The following is a 19,970-nucleotide window of genomic DNA, read 5'->3' on the forward strand; positions in this document are numbered from 1 at the left end:
GGAGTAGGCCATTCAGCCCTTCGAGCCTACTCTGCCATTCAATGGGATCACATTCCTCGTCCAGTTCATGTATTTTCCCCCTAATCCTTGATTCCCCGACTCTCTACCTCAGTCTTAAATATACACAAAGTTTCTGCACCCGCAGCTTTCTGCGGCAAGGTGTCTCAAAAAGTCACAACCTTCTGAGAGAAGAAATTCCTCCTGAACTCCGTCTTAAATTCGTGTCCCTTTATTCTGAGACTGTGTCCCTTAGAATGTACCATGAAGAGAAGCAACCTCTCAGTATTTACCTTGTCAAGCCTGTTAGGAATCCTATATGCTGTATTGAGATCACCACACACTGTTCTAAACTCCAGTGAGTACAATCCCAACCTGTTTAACCTTTACTCATAAAGCACTGCCTTCAGACCACAGATCATCCTAGTGAACTGCCTCCAATGAAATGACATATTTTCTTAAATAAATTGAGGGGAGGCAATAGTCTAGTGGTATTATCACTAGGCTGTTAATCCAAAGACCCTGGTAATGTTCTGGGGACCTGGGTTCAAATCCTGCCATGGCGGATGGTATAACTTGAATTCAGTAAACTCTGGAAGTAGGAGGTTAATGATGACCATGAATCCATTGTCAATTGTTGGAAAGCCCCCTTTGGTTCATTGATGTTCCTGAGGAACATCCTTCCCTGGTCTAGCCTACAAGTGACTTCAGACCCGTAGCAATGTGGTTGACTCTCAACTACCCACTGGGCAATTAAGGATGGGCAATAAATGCTGGCCTGGCCCTAATCCTGTCAATGAATTTTATAAATAAAGCACCACAACTGCTCACAATACTCCAGATCTGATCTCACCAGCACCTTATACAGCTGCAGTAAGCCTTACCAACTATTATACTCCAACTCTTCTTGATATAAGAGTTCAGTGGAACACCAGGAAAACACAGTCTGGGGTCATTGTTTCCCTGGTTTGAATTTGGTTTGTACAGACTTCAAACTTGCTCTGGGTCATTCTGCCATTGCATGTTTCACCTGATTGAAAATCAACCTGACGTTAGGGTTTGAAATGTTGTACACTGCATATCCCGGGTATAAATGCACCAACAGAGGAACGCATGAGAGACAACTACATGCTGCAAATTATCTTCTTGATCCATGCTGCTTTTAGTCTCTAGAGGTGGGCAGCAACCTCAAAAACTGTGAGTGAACAAAGGACCCAGGAGTAGGCCATTCAGCCCCTTGAATCTGTTCTACCATTCACTGAGCTCGCGATTGATAATTGGGCTAACTCGAAAGACCTGCCTTTGAGTGGGTGAGTGAGTTATTTAGTGTCATATATATGTAGAAAGATGCAGTGAAAAGATTGATTTGATTTATTATTGTCACATGCACCTACATAGGATGAAAAGTTTTGTTTTGCATGCAGTAAAGGCAGGTCATAACGTACAAAGCGGGTGGCTCAGTGGTTAGCACTGCTGTCAGACAGCCCCAGGGACCCAGGTTCAATTCCACCCTGGGGTGACTGTGCAAACTCCACACAGACATTCTCCCCGTGTCCACCTGGGTTTCCTCGGGGACCTCTGGTTTCCTTCCACAATTCAAAGATGTACAGGTTAGGTGAATTGGCCAAGCTAAATTGTTCATAGTGTCCAGGGACTAATGTCCAGGTGAATTAGTCAGGGGTAAATGTAGACTAATAGGGTAGGAGAATGCGTCTAGGTGGGTTACTCTTCTGAGGGTCGGGATGAACTTGTTGGGTCAAATGGCCTGTTTCCAAATTGTAGGGATTCGATGAATGTGCATAGCCTCACCACAATCCAGTGCTGTTTTGAGATACGAGGAGAAAAAAAGAAGTTGCAGAGATAGAGTTCATCCTTCAAACATAGCTCCAGGGCTTCTGCCAGGTCTCTGCAAGGTAGTCCAGGCCTCTCTGAGTTGCCCACAGTGGCTACAGCAACGAAGATTCTGTCAAGAGTCCACTCTTCAGGCATACACAGCCAGGAGTCTCTGCTCCAGGCACCATCTCTGCCAAGTCTACACTCCAGGTCTAAGTAGCCAGGACTCCTCGGATTGGGCACTTACGCTGCTGCAGGTGATGCCCCCTCCCTCGAACCGGACACCACTCCGACCTCCCCACACCATCAGAAGATGAAGGGAATAAAAGGAGAGAGAGATAAGGATGCAGTCAGCCTGGAGCGGATGGGTTCTGGAGCCTGAACATTACCTTCCGTGCAGGTGCTGCCATCTTAAAGAGGGCCCATATCCCTTGATACATTTGGTTAACAAAGATTTATCTATTTCATTGTTATAATTAACGACTGATCTAGCATCAACTGCTGTTTGTGGAAGAGAGTTCCAAACATCTCCCATCCTTTGTGTGTAGAAGTGTTTCCTAACATCTCTCCTAATTCTCAGACTATGCCCCTAGTTCCAGAATCCGCAAACAGAGGAAGGACAATTGCTGATGTGAAAATGCTCCTTAAGGTTTCACTGTTGTGTGCGGGGGCTTTCTTCTGAGCTTGTATCGCTACATTTATTCATGCTGTTCCACGGTTGCTGAGGAAGTACTGTACACCCCTATACAAATCTTTGTGAGCAGCTTAGCTGATCCTGATGGAAGGAGTGCCCCAAAAGTTTACCAATCTGATTCCTGGGAGGCAGGACTGATGTATGAAGGAAGATTGGATCGACTGGATTTAAAAGTATGAGAGGGATCTCATAGAATTTATAAAATTCTAACTCCACTCTCAGGAGACTGGGTAAGCCATTTAGGACTGAAATGAGAAGGAATTATATCAAACGGTCAGCTTGGGATAGGAAGGATGTTATTAAACTGAAAAGGATACAGAAAAAAGTTACAAGGACATTGCCAGGTCTGGAGAGTTTTGTGCTATAAGGAGGCTGTATAGGTTGGAATATGTTTCCCCAGATGATGAGGGTGACCTTATTGTGGTTTATACTTCCAGCTCGGCGAACAGAACCACAACGGTGACCTTATCGTGGTTTATAACATCATAGGCGGACATGGATAGGGTAAATAGAAAAGGTCTTTTCCCTTGGGTAAGGGGAGTCCAAAATTAGATGGTATAAGTTTGAGGTGAGAGGCGCAAGTTGTAAAAGGGACTTGAGGGACAAAACGTTTTCATGCAGAGGCTGATGCATGCAGGGAATGAGCTGCCAGAGGAAGTGATGGAGGCTGGTACAATTACAACGTTTAAAAGGCACATGGATGAGTATATGAGGTTTTAGAGGAATATGCTGTTAAATAAGACTAGTTCAGTTTAAGATACCTGGTCAGCATGGATGAGTTAGACAGAAAAGTCAGTTCCCTTACTAGGTAACATCTTCAGTGGGCCTCATGTGAAGCAATGCTGAAAATTCCTGCTTTATTTATATGTCTGGGTTCCTTTTCTCAGGGGGTGTTAGATGGTGTCTAACTCGATGTGTTGGTTGATAGAGTTCCGGTTGGAATGCCATCCTTACATCCAAAACCTCAATCTGAGCTACAAATCTTCACAAAACTCGCTAAGAAAAGTCAGTTTCTGTGCCTTATGACTCTATGACTGTCAGCATAAGTGGTTGAGGCCAAAATACTGAATGCTTTTAAGTAGAGGTTAGCGACCATTGGGTATGGAGAAAAAGCAGGAACAGAAGCCGAAGTTGGATGAATAGCCATGATCATTATTAAATGGCAGAGCATGCTCGAGGGGCTAAATGGCCTACTCCTGTTTTGTGCTTCTGTGTGTGCTCCTGAACTGCTAAATTTTTATTCAATCTCTCCTCTTTGCCCATTTTTGTTGTTGTTTCTGTTCTTTCAGTTACGTCACTGGGTATTTTCTGCTTCAGATTTATTTCTGCTGTTGCAAAATTGTAATCATTTCCTCCTCCTGCCTTTGTTCACATCTCTGTCTCTGTGCCCCACTCTCTGGATGCACTTCGCCCTCTCGCTCTGAGATGAGTTTTTGGGACGGTTTTATTGATGCGAATGCTTTCCATATATTTTCTTGGATGAGTTAAGGTACAGATCAGCCAGGATCCAGTTCCAAAAATACTTGCAACAGTCCCAACACACACATCCCTTAGCACAAGCAGTAAAAATGAAACAAACTAGAGCTTGCAGGCTTGAGGTTTGAGAGGGAGAGAGGGAGAGATCAACAGCCTGTTTCACACATCCCCTACTGTATGGTGGCTCAGTGGGTAACCTTGCTGCCTCACAGCACCAGGTTCAGTTCCAGTCTCAGGTGACTGTCTATATGGAGTTTGCACATTCTCCCTGTGTCTGCGTGGGGTTTCCTCCCACAGTCCAAAGATGTGCAGGTCAGGTGAATTGGCCATGCTAAATTGCCCATAGTGTTAGGTGCATTAGTCTGAGGGAAATGGGTCTGGGTGGGTTCCTCTGGGGAGGGTCGGTGTGGATTTGTTGGGCTGAAGGGCCTGTTTCCACACTGTAGGGAATTTAATCTAATCTACTGTAACTGAACTGACTAAAGTTCTGAATTGAATAAAAAAAACTCTAAACCAAGGCAGCTAGCTGGCCACTCCCCTTTGATTATACCGGTTTTTTTAAAGACATGAAAGCTTTTAGCCTGAAGCACTATCTGTTTGGGGTAAACAAAGAGCCCCAAAAAAACTTTCAAACCCAGCCTAGTTGGAGCCTGGCCACTTACCCCCCCCCCATCACTGGGGGAAAAAAAACTCACTGGCACAGTAACCTTGTGAAATGAACTAGTATTGTGACAATGTGACCAGAAGACTATAGGAGCAGAATTTAGCCATGCGGCCCATTGGGTCTGCTCCACAATTCGATCATGGCTGATATGTTTCCCAACCCATTCTCCTGCCTTCTCCCCATAATCTTTGATCCCTTACCACTCAAGAAGGTATCTGTCTCTGTCTTAAATACACTCAGATACTTGCACTGCACTGCCCTCTGTGGCAATGAATTGCACAGATTTACCACCCACTGGCTGAAGAAATTCCTCCTCATCTCAGTTATAAAAAGTTGTCCCTTCACTATGACCCTCGGGCCGTAGTCTCTCCTAGTGGAAACATCTTTTCTACATCCATTCTATCCAGGCCTCTCATTATTGTCTACATTTCAATCACATCCACACATATCCATTTCAACTGTGTCTTTTTCAGACACAGATTCCTCAACCGCTCCTCATATGACAAGCCCTTCATCCTCGGATCATTCTTGTAAATTGCTTCTGGAACCCTCCCCTCCAATGCCAGTACGTAAAATTGATTTCACCACCTCCCACTATGGTCTGGGATGGGGATAGAATTTACACGATGAGGAAACGCTGCAGTTTGGAGGGGGGAGCTGGATGCTGATCAGTTTGGAGAGGAAATCTGGGGAATACATCTGGCTAGGGTAATTGGAAAAAAAAACCTGTGGGGACAGCTTCCCTGTCGAGTCAGGATTGTTTCCTCTAATTTTCTTCGGGTCAGAACTGCTGAAATGCCAGTGTTCCCAAAGGAATGGCAACATGAGTAGAGCAGCTGGATTGTGACAGTTAACATAGTGGAGGTGAACATAATAATACCTGTGTAATAACATTGCAGTGTTGTTAATTTATTACAGTATTACTGTAGTGAAGAAAATCTTTTCAAATGATTTCTCTCATGTAGGTGGTAATATTTTTCTTGATTTTTTTGAATCACTGCAGTTCAATGGTCTGTCACAAAATTAAGTTCCTTTAAAGGTCACTGTGTATAGAAATAGATTTTTGGAAATATCTGCAGTAATTAGGTGAGGCTGTCAAAACTGCAAATAAATATGCTGCGTGACTGTTTAATATTCATTTTTTTTCACCCTATTCAATTTCAAAAACAATGGTTACGCAGAGCAGTTTTGTGAGCTTAATGGTTTACTTTCTGAGCTGTAACAGCTCACTGCTTGTGTATTTAAATGAAACATTGAGAGCGTTTGTTCTGATTCATGTGAATTGTCCAACAGCGCCATGTTTTAGACAGATACTGCAGGGATCATTCAGTCCCTCAGTCCTAGCAATGCAGCAACCTTATCAAAGGCAGGGGCTGTGACTCAGTAATAAGAAGGGAATACAATGGGAACAGTCCTGTATTTTTGTTAGTTGCTGTGTGTTGTTAGAACTCAAGAAACCTACCGGTTAAGAGTTTCAGCAGTTAAAACAAACATGACCAACTTGACTGCTATTCAGTGAAGCATGAATGAGGTCTACCTTGAGTGTTACATTTTGCACTGGGTTTTTGTTAGAATCATAACTTCATTATTGACTGCAGCACTGATCAGTGTTGACCTCCAATATGGGTGACTTGTTTCTTTAATAAGAGTTAAACATGCTTGCTGATTGAGTCATCCAGTTGTCTTGCTTATGGTTATAATATTATTGCGCTTCTCAGTTTGAGTGTTCACACAATAATACAGGTAGTTCCCTGGGTTGATAATGCAGTCTGGTTGTAAAGTCACTTTGTACGCAATTCAGAACACAATACACAACAATGTAAAATAGCTGTTTGAGAATCCAGGAAATGTTCATATGTCAGATCTTTAAAATTGTACCCCTGAATAGAATCACGTTCGTAGGGTGAGCGTTCATAAGTCAGATGTTTGTAAATTGGGTTAGAGACAAAATAACTGCAGATGCTGGAATCCAAAGTAGACAAATAGGAACCTGGAAGGACACAGCAAGCCAGGCAGCATCAGGAGGCAGAGGAGTCAATGCTTTGGGTATTAAGTAGGCAAAAGTGAAGACTCCAGATGCTGGAAATCCTAGCCTAGATTAGAGTGGTGCTAGAAAAGCACAGCAGGTCAGGCAGCATCCGAGGAGCAGTATACATCGAACGCCTTATCTTTCGCCTCGGAACACTTCAACGCCAGGGCAAAATATGTAGACATCACCAGTATCCTCTTTTCCCCTCCCCCCACCTTACCCCAATTCCAATGTGCCAGCTCAGCACCATCCTCATGACCTGTCCTACCTGCCAATCTTCCTTCCCACCTATCCACTCCACCCTCCTCTCTGACCTAGCACCTTCATCCCACCCATATCCACCTCCTATTTATCTCTCCACGCCAGAGGCTCCCTGCCTCTATTCCTGATGAAGGGCTTTTGCATGAAATGTTGATTTTCCTGCTCCTCGGATTCAGCCTGACCTGCTGTGCTTTTCCAGCATCACTCTAATCTAGGCTTTGGGTATTAACCCTTCTTCAGGAATTTGGGGACCCATTGTCGAGAAAAGCACTAAAATTATTCACCATGGAAGTATTTTTGGGGTTTAAGGTGAGTCTTATCTCTGTGATTAGCTCACTTTAAAGTTGATGGCAAAGAATGATTGGTGTTTGACAATAAAAATCAATTGTTATGGCCTCTTCATTTGATAATGTGTGGGACCACTCTTTCAAGTTCCATCACAACAGAATGAATGGACTTCTGCTGTGTACAGTTTCAGCTGGTCTTGTTATGCCTCTCTGCATTAGCATTCTCCTGTTGTTGGATTAGTGGTGCTGGAAGAGCACAGCAGTTCAGGCGGCATCCAAGGAGCAGCGAAATCAACGTTTCGGGCAAAAGCCCTTCATCAGGAATAAAGGCAATGAGCCTGAAGCGTGGAGAGATAAGCTAGAGGAGGGTGGGGGTGGGGAGAAAGTAGCATAGAGTACAATGGGTGAGTGAGGGAGGAGATGAAGGTGATAGGTCAGGGAGGAGAGGGTGGAGTGGATAGGTGGAAAAGGAGACAGGCAGGTAGGACAAGTCTGGACAAGTCATGGGGACAGTGCTGAGCTGGAAGTTTGGAACTAGGGTGTGGTGGTGATCTTCTGTAATTACACCGGCACCACTCCCCACCTCTCCCTCCGCTACATTGATGACTGCATTGGCGCCACCTCGTGCTCCCGCTATGGGTCAAGTGTTGGAAAATGGGATTGGAATATTGAGGTGGTTGGTTTTGACGGGCTTAGACACAATGGGCTGAAGAGCCTTTTGCTGTGCAGTAGGCCTCTATGACACCATGGCAATGAGTACCTTCCCTCTTACGTTTTGGCAGTTAGCATGTGGGATTGCGTTGTCTACTTTTTTTGCATTCAACTTGAAACTGTTCCTTTCCTTACTATGAGAGAAATGTCAAGAGATCCTGGTGAAGTTGGGGAATTTCACTCTTTATGACCAAATCTTTAGATTTTTCCAAAAAAAGGCCTATATGAATATTTCAGAAACCGAAATGAATATTCTCCTGTAAGGTAATGTTCCAGTATTTGCAAATGTCTCTCTGTCAGCTGTTGGACCTGTGACTGCGCAGACCTATTCATTACCCTTTTTTGATTTTATCTTAGAAATATTAAAATAATCACAACCCTGGCGGGAATAGGGGCTGGAAATCAAGCCTCAGTATTCTGCAAGTTGCCACAAGGGTAAGAATGAGCAATTCAACGTGGAGGATAGTTGATTTGCCTGGCTGTGATGACTGTCTGAACAGAAAGAAAATCACACCAGGTTTCATCAGTGATCGAGAAAACAAAACATATTTATTATCACAATCCTACCCTCTAAAGAGCAGCAAAAATGTATTACTAACTATTACTGTGCAAACTTATGCTATACCTTCTTTAAATACATTCACACTCTCACTTTCATGCACAAGTCAGCTGCACAAGACTGTTTTGCAGAAATGTCGTGGGTGCAAAATATCGATTAAAAAGGAAAAAAATCTGAGAATCCAAGTGTCCAAAACACAAGGCAGCAAGGGCAACAAGTGGGGTGGCACGGTGGCTAAGTCGTTAACACTGCTGCCTCACAGTGCTACGGACCAGGGTTCAATTCCAGTCTCAGGCAACTGTATGTGTACATTCTCCCCATGCCTGTGTAGGTTTCATCCGGGTGTCCCGGTTTGAGGTGTCCTGCTTTTAGTGCACAGGACATACCTGAGTAATTTCCCATGTTGTTTGGCAGATGCCAGTGTTGTAACTGTACCGAATGAGATTCGCTTGGGAAATGGCAAGTTCTGAAGCGCAAATCTTTGGTACAACTGCCTGAATGTTGTTGGGGTCCATAGTCTTTGCAGTATCTGGTGCCTCCAACTATTTTTTCATATCATATGGAATTAATCAAATTTGTAGACCCCTGATATACATAATGTTGGATACTACTTGAAAGTAACGTCACAGGTAGACATGATGTGGAGGAGCCAGTATTGGACTGGGGTGAACAAACTTAAAAATCACACAACACCAGGTTATAGTCCAACAGTTTTGTTTGGAAGCACTAGCTTTCGGAGTGCTGCTCATTCATAGCTACCTGTTGAAGGAGCAGTGCTGCGAAAGCTAGCGCTTCTAAACAAATCTGTTAGACTATAACCTGGTGTTGTATGATCTTTAACTTTGCTCACAGGTAGACAGGCTGGTGATGAAAGCATTTGGCATGCTTGCCTTGATTGGTCAGAGCATTGAGGGTAGGAGTTGGGACATCATTGTTGTGGCTGTACAGGACATTGGTGAGGCCACTTTTGAAATACTGCTAGTTTTGGTCGCCCTACTATAAGAAGGATGTTATCAAACTGAAAAGGGAATACTGAGGAACAAAGGGACCTTGGTGCACAAGTCCATAGATCGGGTGACAGCACGGGTAGACAGGGTGGTGATAAAGGGATACTGGTTGCTTGCCTACGTTAGTCGGGGTGTAGAATATTAGAGTAAGAAAGCTTTGTTACAATTTTAGATGGAATACTGTGTATTGTTCCGGTACCCATGGAAGGCCATGATTGGATTGGAGAGGATGCAGAGGATGTTGCCTCAGTTATGAGGAGTAAATGGATAGGTCGGGTTTGTTGTCCCTGGAGCAGAGGAGGCTGAAGGGGGACCTGATTGAAGTGTACAAAATATTGAGAGGCATAGACAGAGTCGATCATGAGATTCTCTTCCCCATTGCAGACGTGTCTAATTCTTGGAAGGTTTAGAGGAAATAGGAGAAAATTTCTTCTCGTCCAGAGGGTACCAGAAATGTGGAACGTGCTGCCCAAGAGGCTGGTGGAAGCAGGTGCTCTCACAACATTTGAGATGCGTCTGGATGAACATTTAAATTGCCAGGTAGACCAAGTGCAGGTAAATGGGATTAGTGCAGTTTAGTGTTTGTTGGTCAGCAAAGACATGTTGGACCAAAGGGGCCTGTTTCTATGCCATATGATTCTATAGCTGTATCCAATAGTCAGAAGTCACCCAATACCAGGTTATAATTCGACAGGGTTATTTGAAAATACAAGCTTTCAGAGTGCTGCTGTTTCATCAGATAAAGTTATTTGTCCACCCCAGTCCAACACCAGCATCTCCACATCCACTCAGTAGGATCATGGTTGAGCCAACATTCCTCACATCTGCTTTTCTGCCCTTTCCCCATAACTCTTGATTCCCTGACTGATCACAAATCTATTTCAGCCTTAAATATACACAAAGACTCTGCTCCCACAGCTCTCTGTGGCAAGGAGTTCCAAAAACTCTCAACCCTCTGAGAGAAGAAATTCCTCCACATCTTAGTCTGAAATTGGTGCCCCTTTATTCTGAGACTGTGCCCTCTGGTCCTAGACTCTCCCATGAGGGGAAACATCCTCTCAGCATTTACCCTGTCGAGCCCCTTAACAATCTAATATTAGTCAAGAAGATGAAAAGGAGATTTAATAGAGATTTTCAAGATCATGAGCGGGCTGGATGGATCAGTAGGTAGGTAGGGTGAGGCTGTTCCTGCCCATCTAAAGAACAGGGACAAGACGGAATGGATTTAAAGTGATTTACAAATGAAGCAAGAGTGATACATGGAAAATGTTTTCACACATTGAGTAATTCTGGAATGGAATGCATTGCCTGGTAATGTGGTGGAGGTTAGTTCAGTTGAGACATTCAAGGTGGGCATTGGATGTTTATTTGGATAGAAATGGTGTACAGAAATACGGGGAAAAAAGCAGGAGATAGCAAAGAGTTAATGATACTAATTTGAAGAGCCAGTGCAGATAGGATGGGCTGAATGGCCAAATTCTATGCCAGAACACCCTGGCAGTTTTGTCGATCCAATTTCCACTAACCTGGGTGCAGTTGATAAGTTGAAGCTGTAGCTTAGTTCAGAGGGTTTTAGTTTGATTCTCCAGCTCATGTGTCCTGGTCCCAGGCAGAGCCATACATGGGGATGCTGTCATAGGCAAAAGCCTGTATATTAATAATGTTATAAATCAGTTGCAGCACCTGTTCTTGATTGGTATCCAGTCATCCCTGGTAACAGTGCTCATCTGTGGTTGAGGGTCTTGTCCTTGAACCATTCTTTCGTAGGACATCGGTGTCATTGGCAAGTGCAGCACTTGTTACCCATCCCAAATCTCCAGCTCTGATTGTGGTGAGACTTGAATCCATGTAGCCAGAGCATTCATCTCTGGATTAGTATTCCAATCTGCACTACCCCAACATAAAACAAATCTAACTTACCATCCTTACTCTTATATCCTGTTAATGAAAGCCTAGGATACTGTCTGCTTTAATACTGTACATAACTAACTATGACAGATTCTTGATCAGTCAGGAAATCTAGGGTTATGGGGAGAGAGCAGGAAAATGGATGTGAGGAATGTCGGAACAGTCATTTCCTATTGACTGGTGGTTCAGGCTCAAAGGGCCAAATGGCCTTCTCCTGTTCCTGTTTCTTAAGGCCTAAAGGTCTGAACCGCATTCTCAACCTGCCTCTGTCACTTCGTGGGTTACACACATGTACACCCGCGTGCCTCCACTTCTGTATAAAGTGATACCAAAATTCCTCTCGAATAAATTATGGTGTCACCTCTCAGCATTTGGAAAATCCAAGAATTTTATAAAGATGGGTCTCAGCAGTCTTTTGTTGTTGTGTTTCTGCTTGCAGCTACTTGTGAGTTGTGGACCTAAAGCCCTAGAAGCTGAGAGAGCCCAATCTTTCATCAGGATTATTACCTGCTGATGTGAGATTCCCCTGACGTCACCTCAGATTTTTTTTTGCTGGTACAGCATTGACGACTTCTGACAAACCGCCCACTTCAGAACTGTGCTTGGAAGCAATATGTACGTTGTCACCAGTGACAGCTGCTTCTATTGAGCTGTCGTCACTAAATTACCCTTTTCAATACTCTGGTACTGGGGCTTTGCATCCAGATTTCTCAGTTTGAAGAAAAAAACCTTCTCCACAAGAGACTGCAGTGAATTGCTGCCGATGAAGAAAGACTTGCATTAATAGGATGTCTTTCATAGCCTCGGGACAATCTGAAGTGCTTTCCAGCCAATTAAGTGCTTTTGAAATGTAGTCACTGTTGTGGTGCAGGGAGATGCGACAGCCACTTGCCACATACAAAGTCGTGTAAGTCGCTATGTGGTCCATGACTAGTCATCTTTCCCTATTGATCTTACATTGTCCAGGACACATAACAATATATTACTGCTGTTCTTCTGAGAAATGCCGTGGAATTTCTTACATTTTCCCCCCATCCTCCATTACCCCTTTGCCACCACTCCCCTATGTAAAGCCAAGACAGGACCTCAGTTGAAAGTATTACAGTGCGTCCCCAATTTACAAACATCCAACTTAGGAATGTTCGTATGAATGAACACAATTTTAAATATCCACCATATGAACATTGCCTGTACTGATGAATTGCTTTATATTGTCAGACGCTGTGTTCAGACTTGCATACAAATTAACGTGCAAACAGACTGGTGAACAAAACCCACTGGATTGACTGGGCTTGTATTCACTGGATTTTAGAAGAATGAGAGGGGATCTCATAGAACCGTATAAAATCCAGATGGAACCAGACAGGCTAGATGCGGGAAGAATGCCCCCGATATTGGGGAAGTCCAGAACAAGAGCTTGTAGTCGAAGAACAAAGAGTAAGCCATTCTGGACTGAGATGAGGAAGAATTTGTTCCCTCGGAGAGTTGTGAACCTGTAGAATTCTCTCCCACAGAAAGCTGTTGGGACCAGTTTGTTAGATATATTCAAGAGGGAGCTGGATTAGATTAGATTCCCTACAGTGTGGAAACAGGCCCAACAAGTCCACACCGACCCTCCGAAGAGTAACCCACTCAGACCCATTTCCCTCTTCCTAATGCACCTAATGCTGTGGGAAATTTCCCATGGCCAATTCACCTGACCTGCACATTTTTGGACTGCGGGAGGAAACCGGAGCACTCAGAGGAAACCCGCGCAGACACAGGGAGAATGTGCAAACGAGGAGGATGTGGCCCTTGTGGCTGAAGGGATCAAGGGGAGAAAGCGGGAGTGAGATACTGAGATTACATGATCAGCCATGATCATGTTTTGGGGGGGGGGGGGGGGCAGGTTTGAAGGGCTGAATGGCCTACTCCTGCACTTTATTTTCTATGTTTCTGTGTTTGCAACCTAGGAACTGCTTGTATTCATCAGTCAGCACCTCTGAGAGTGCAGGAGTCCCTCAAAGAAACTATTGTGTCAGCCTCATGTTCACCTCTCTGAATGCATGTGGAATGGATTTGTACTCCAATGATATTCTCACTACACCACCATCTCCCCAACAGTAAATAAGCCCAACGTGATATCCTTGCTCTTATAGTCTTTTACTAAAGGTCAAGGATATGGAATGCTTTAATAATGTATATATTTACAATGGATAGATTCTGGATCAGTAGGGAATCAAAGGTCCTGGGGGAAATGCAGTAAAATGGATATGAGGAATGCCGGAGCAGCCATGATTTTATTGAACGGTGAGCAAGTTTGAGGGGCCAAACAGCCTCATTTGCTGAAAGGGAGCCAATAGATGTGCCGAAAGTTAAAAGATGCGAATGTTTATTCTGATGTAAATTGTAATCACATGAGCCAACTGCTCCCCAAAATCAGAAATTTCTGGAAAGCCTTTCAGCTGTGACTAATTTCTACCCAGTTCCACCCTTCATATCTAGCAAGCTGGGAGCTTTGTATGTTTTAGCTGTATGCAGTCGTGATGCTAGAGAATTCTGTTTCCTATTTATTAATATTTCAGCCACAAGGGACAATAGGATTAATTGCTCAGCAACAATGTATAGTCCCCTTATCATTGAGGCAGTTTAGTTGAATGTGTTCAGGATGTCAGAGGAGGTTTTTTGTTTTTAATATTTTTGGAACCATAATTTTTAATTTAAAATAATTGCTATCCGCTGTAGAAATGAAACACTCCAAAATATTTGAATGAACGTGCCTTTTGGATTTTAATTCAAGGAGAATGGAATCTGAAAATAAGAAGAATTGCTGAAGCTCTTGTTGTGATCCCAGCTGATGTTATTACCAGACAAGCCATATCCCAGGCAGGAACCTGACTTGTTAGATCATATTTGATTTTAGTTTAGCTCAAACAGGTCTTTGCTTCAACAATAAAATGCACAATTATTATGTAAGAAATGAAGATTAAAATAAAAAAAACTATTATGTTTATAATACAATTTCAACAATTTTAAAATGCACAGTAGAAGTATAATCCTATTAATTTCAAAATTAATGGCGGTTCAGGCTCGAAGGGCTGAATGGCCTACTCCTGCACCTATTGTCTAAAATACTCCTTTAGAAATTGTAAAGAAACAAAACTGTATTTGTCTATTACCCAGAAAGCACCAGTATCCAAAGCACTACTTAGACAATGTTCCCACCTTATTCCCCATACTTAACATCCTGTTAGGTTTAAGTCAGTTGTGATTTCAACTTTTCAACTGGAACTGCAGATGGCTTCTTCCTGGAGCTAGCGTATCCTGCTCAAATATCTTTGGCTTCAGAATCTTACCTCAACATTTTTGTTCTGGGACAAAGATGAACTCTTTCTGTCTAAGGTGACCTTATTCTCCATATGTTCTTCACTTTTCAAGGACACTTTCATGCACAATCACCCTTTTCCTTCAGAAGATCGCCGACTTATAGTGGAAGGGGAATCTGAAAGTCTCCCTCTCGCAGCTAAGGGTTTCTCTTAAATGAATAAAAATTCAGAAATCAACAAATTTTGAAGCCCCATTATTTACAGTGTAGGCACAAAGGTTCAAGGTTACAATGAAGGTCACTCCTTCTCAACCTCACCCCCTCACCTGAGGCATGGCGGTGCTCAGACAACTGGTGGTGGTTTAACCTATCTCTCATGAAAAAAACACCCCTTAAAATTATAGACATTATCCTACAGTTACTATCGCACATCATTAGGCACTGGTTAGATCAGACCCATAACATGTTGGTGCCCTTATCTAAGGAAAGATATATTGGCAGCCCAGAGAAGGTTCACTCGGTTGATCCTAGGGGTAGGAGAACTTTTTTACGAGGAGAGGTTGGGTGGGTTGGGCCTGTACTCAGTGAAGTTTAGAAGAATGAGAGGAGACCTTGTTAAAAGAGGAAAGAGACCAATCGTAAACCTGTCAACACAGGAATACTCGCATAAGTAGGAGCGAAGGAAATTTGAAGTCACGAGGGCAATTACTTCCTTGCAAATGAATGTGGAGTCCGCAGCTTAATACTGCACACGTTCAGGAACTTGTATATGAGGGGAGTATGTCAACTGTTAGATTTAAATCTGAGATGCAATAGGTAGGCTCTACTTTGTGAAAAAAATTGTGTTTGAGCATATGGAGTGGAAATGCATTAGCTGTGATATTCAGCAGTCTGTCAGTTCAGTTGGTTGTACAGCAGGTTTGTGGTGCAGTGTGATGCCAATAGCGATGGGTACAATTCCTGCTCTGATTGAGATTACCATTAAGGACTCCTCTTTCAGCTGCATAGGAACAAGAGTAGGCCATTCAGCCCATTGAACCTGTTCTACCATTCAGTGAGACTGTGGCTGCTCTGTGACCTGACACCATATACCTGCCTTTGGCCCATATCCTTTAATATCTTTGCTTAACAATAGTGTATTTGTCTCAGATTTAAAATGAACAACTGACCCAGCATCAACTGTTGTTTGTAGAAGATAGTTCCAAATCTCTACCAGCCTTTGTGTGTGGAAGTGCTTTCTCACATCTCTCCTGGATGGTCTGACCCTAATTCTTAGACTGTGCCCTTAGCTCCAGAATCCCCAACTAGTAAAAATGTTTTTTGTTATTGACCCTGTCTTTTCCTGTTAATATTTTGAAGACTTCTATTAAATCGCCTCTAAACAGTTCAAAATACTAGAGAAAATAGATATAATTTGTATAATCTCGCCTCATAACCATGAAGTCCAGGCAAATTGGGTCTGTCTTCTCTAGAATTTACAATGTTAAAGAGTGATCTGATCAAAGTTTTCAAGATATGAACAGGAAAAAACAGGGTAGATAACGATAAACCATATGCACTGGAGCTAGGGGCATAGTCTGAGAATTAGGGCCAGACTGCTCAGGACAGACGTTAGGAAACACTTCTACTCTCAAAAGGTGGGAGAGGTTAGGAACTCTCTTCCACAAACAGCATTTGATGCTGGGTCAGTTGTTCATTTTAAACCTGAGATAGATACACTTTAGTTAAGCAAAGATATTAAGGGATATGGAGCAAAGGCAGGTATATAGTGTTAGGTCACAGATCAGCCACAATCTCACTGAATGGTAGAACAGGTTCAATGGGCTGAATGGCCTACTCCTGTTCCTATGCTGCTGAAAGAGGAGTCCTTCAGACATATGGAGTTAGGCCACAGATCAGCCTTAATGTCTTTGAAAGACAGAACAGGCTCGTAGGGCTGAATGGCCTACTCCCGTTCCTCTGTTCCTGTTCAAAATCGAGAGAGCACTGAGAACACTCAATCTTTCGATTTTAGTGTTTTAAAATTGGTTTAAAAATTCTAATTCAAACCGTGAATTCAATACACTGTAAATTCTGCAGTGGAATCGGATTTGTACAAATGTAAGTAGAGATCAGTCATTGCTATGTGATTTTTGTGACAATTGTTAATTCCATGAGTGTTTTTTTTAAACAATTAACTTGGACTCCTGTGTTTATGTCAGAATGCATTCGACTTCTGCTTCAAAGAGCAGCTGCAGAGGATTAGCTATAGGCTCTACTAACTGTTAGCTATCAGTCTGACCAGGCTATTCATGATTCACGCTCAGGGGGTTTATCTGTTCAAAGCACACATTTTCCACACTCCCCCGTTTCTTTGACCATGACCACCACACTAACTCCCCCTCTCCCCCATCCCAACAAAAATATATCAGTCCTTCATGGTGGTCACTGTGGTTGTTGATACTGTAATGGGATTCTTTCTGCTAAAGGCTGAAAACGCAGTGTTCATCACCTCAACAAACAGGAGAATTCAAAGCTACTAGCAAGGCTAATGTTTAGGTGAACAGTAATGTTCATCTTTTGTGTTATCCCTCTATGGGAAAAGGGTTTAAAATCAAACTGCACTACTCTGAGTCATTAAAAAAAGTTAAAAGATTTTAAAAAGCACACAAAGTTCACCAGCTTACCCAACTTTCAATCCTAGATTGATCGGAAGCATTGAGCAAGTTTCTGTAATAAACAAGAATCATTAATTATTACAGGTAGTTAGGTGAAGGGTGATGTGGTGGCTCTGTGGTTAGGACTGCTGTCTCACAGTGCCAGGGACCCAGGTTTAATTCCACCCTCCAGCAGCTGTCTGTGTGGAGTGTGCAAATTCTCCCCGTGTCTGTGTGTGTTTCCTCCCACAATCCAAAGATATGCAGGTCAGGTGGATTGGCCATGCAAAATAGCCCATAGTGTTCAGGGATGTGTAAGTTAGATGCATTAACTATGGGCAATGCAAGGTTACAGGGATAGGATAGGAGGCTGTGTCTGGGATGGGCTGCTGTTTGGAGGGTCTGTGTGGACTTGTTGGGCCAAATGGCTTATTTTCAGACTGTATGGATACTAAGGTAAAGTGGCTTTAGTCCCAGAAGACCACAGGGCTGCTCTTTTATTTTAAAAAAAGACAGCTAATGGTGGTTTAACTGAGGGTCACCATGCCACAAACAAGGGGAGAGATTGAGAATAAGATACTTTCATTGTAACCTCAGCTGTTAAGGGACTGAGTTAAACTGTAGGTACAGTTAAAAACTGCCAGTTTATAATGCTACTAATTAGAACTAATTTCTTATAAATTCCCCCTTGCACACACAGGCAACAGGGTAAACTAGACTATCAACATGCGGAAAAATTGGAAAGTAGTCTTTGTTCCCAGGTTCTGTTGTTCAGATGATCTTTATGATTCTTGTTCTGGCCAGCATGTTGCTTCAGTCATCATTCTCCAGATGCTTCCAGTAGTTGGTAAGAGACACAAGACAGTAGATTCACACAAGGTTTCTGGCCTATCAGCTTATGATAACTGTTACAGGAATGATAAACTGGGTTTCTTCAGTTTTGACTGCAGAGGAAAACTGGCCTGAACTGGGGAAGAACTCAACATTTTTCTGTCTTAAATGCAGCTATGCACAGGACAAAATAGCTCACTTGATTGAGCATGTGATACCATAAGCATTCACTCCCTCCCCCACTGATGCACTGTGGCTCTCATGTGTGTTATCTAGGAGAGGTGTGGCAACCACTCACCAAGTCATCTTGCAAATCCGTGACCTTGACCACCTTGAGGAGGAAGGGCAGCAAATGCATGGAAACACCATCATCTGCAGCTTCCTCTCCAAATCTCACAGCATCCTGACTTGGAAACATATCGCTTTTCCATCACTCTCGCTGAGTTAAAATCCTAGGATTCCGGCGCTAACCGCATTGTGCCTTTCCCTGCACTAAGACAAATACAACAGTTTGAGAAGGCAGCACACCACCATCATCTCAAGGGATGGACAGTGGATGCTGCTCCACTCTGTGATGTCCACATCCTGTGAATGAATAGATGAAAGAGAAATGTTCTACAGGGCTTTGGTGAGACCATACCTGGAGTACTGTATATGCTTTTGTTTTCTGTACATAAGGAAGAACATACTTGACTGAGAAAAGATTCAAAATGAATTTTACTTGATTTATTCCTGAGTTGAGAGGGTTGACCTATGAAAAACAATTGAACAGCGTGCATGAAAATGACAGATTGGAGGAGAATAATGGCATTGAAACATGAAGAATTCTGAAAGGGCTTGGCAGGTTTAATATCGCTTTCTTGCAGCCCCTAGAACTTGGAGCAATAGGTAGCTCAGTGGTTAGCACTGCTGCCTCGCAACACCAGTGTGGATCCAGGTTCAATTCCAGCCTCGGGCGACTGTTTATGTGGAGTGTGCACATTCTCCCCGTGTCTGCATGTGTTTCCTCCAGGTGCTCCGGTTTCCTCCCACAATCCAAAGATGTGCAGGTTCGGTGAATTGGCCATGCTAAATCACCCACAGTGTTCAGTGATGCACACACTAGGAGGGTTAGTAATGACAAATTTGAGGAAGGGGGATGGGTGTGGGTGGGATGCTGTTCGGAGGGTCAGTGTGGACCAGTTGGGCCGAATGGCCTATTTTTACACTGTTGGGATTCTATGAACTAAGATGCAGGGTCTCGAGATAAAGAAACTGAAATAAGAACATTATTTTTGTGGAACACCTCTGCTCTTTCCAATTCCTTGCCATTCAAAAAACCATTTTGCTGCCATGCCAATCTTTCTGGCCTAAGTCCACTGCAGTCCTCCACTCTTGACAGTATGGCACCTTATGTTGCACTTTTACAGCCCAACAAGTTCAAACCTTGATCATTGTCCTCCATTGTATTAGCCTCCTTTTCTCACATTCCTGACCCAGTGTCTTGTTTGCATGGGTCTGCTGTCAGCACAGCAGACATTTTCAGCTATTAGCATCTATTCTAAATCTGCATCCCTCCTCTTCCATGGTTAACACACCCTTTGCATTTTGCTCTGGGCACCATTGCCATCTGTTCCACTTGCTCCTCCTGCCGCTTTGCCGACAGCAAAATATAATCATTTTCCAACATCAATATAATTATTTTCCAGTTCATTTAGGTGCATAAGAATAGTTATACCGGACTTGAAAAGTTAACCCTCTTTCTCTCTCCACAGATGCTGAGTTTCCCTATAC

The 19,970-nt window shown here is 43.2% G+C and overlaps 1 protein-coding gene across 2 annotated transcripts in view; it reads left to right on the top strand.

The window, feature by feature from the left end:
- Positions 1-19,970, top strand: part of prmt3 (protein arginine methyltransferase 3) — a 194,297-nt gene that overhangs the window by 59,156 nt on the left and 115,171 nt on the right. The gene's annotated exons all lie outside the window — the stretch shown is intronic.

Source organism: Chiloscyllium plagiosum, unplaced genomic scaffold (assembly GCF_037043375.1).
Source record: "Chiloscyllium plagiosum isolate Xiang-an unplaced genomic scaffold, Cpla_swu_hap1 HiC_scaffold_18, whole genome shotgun sequence".
NCBI classification, from domain to species: Eukaryota; Metazoa; Chordata; class Chondrichthyes; order Orectolobiformes; family Hemiscylliidae; genus Chiloscyllium; species Chiloscyllium plagiosum.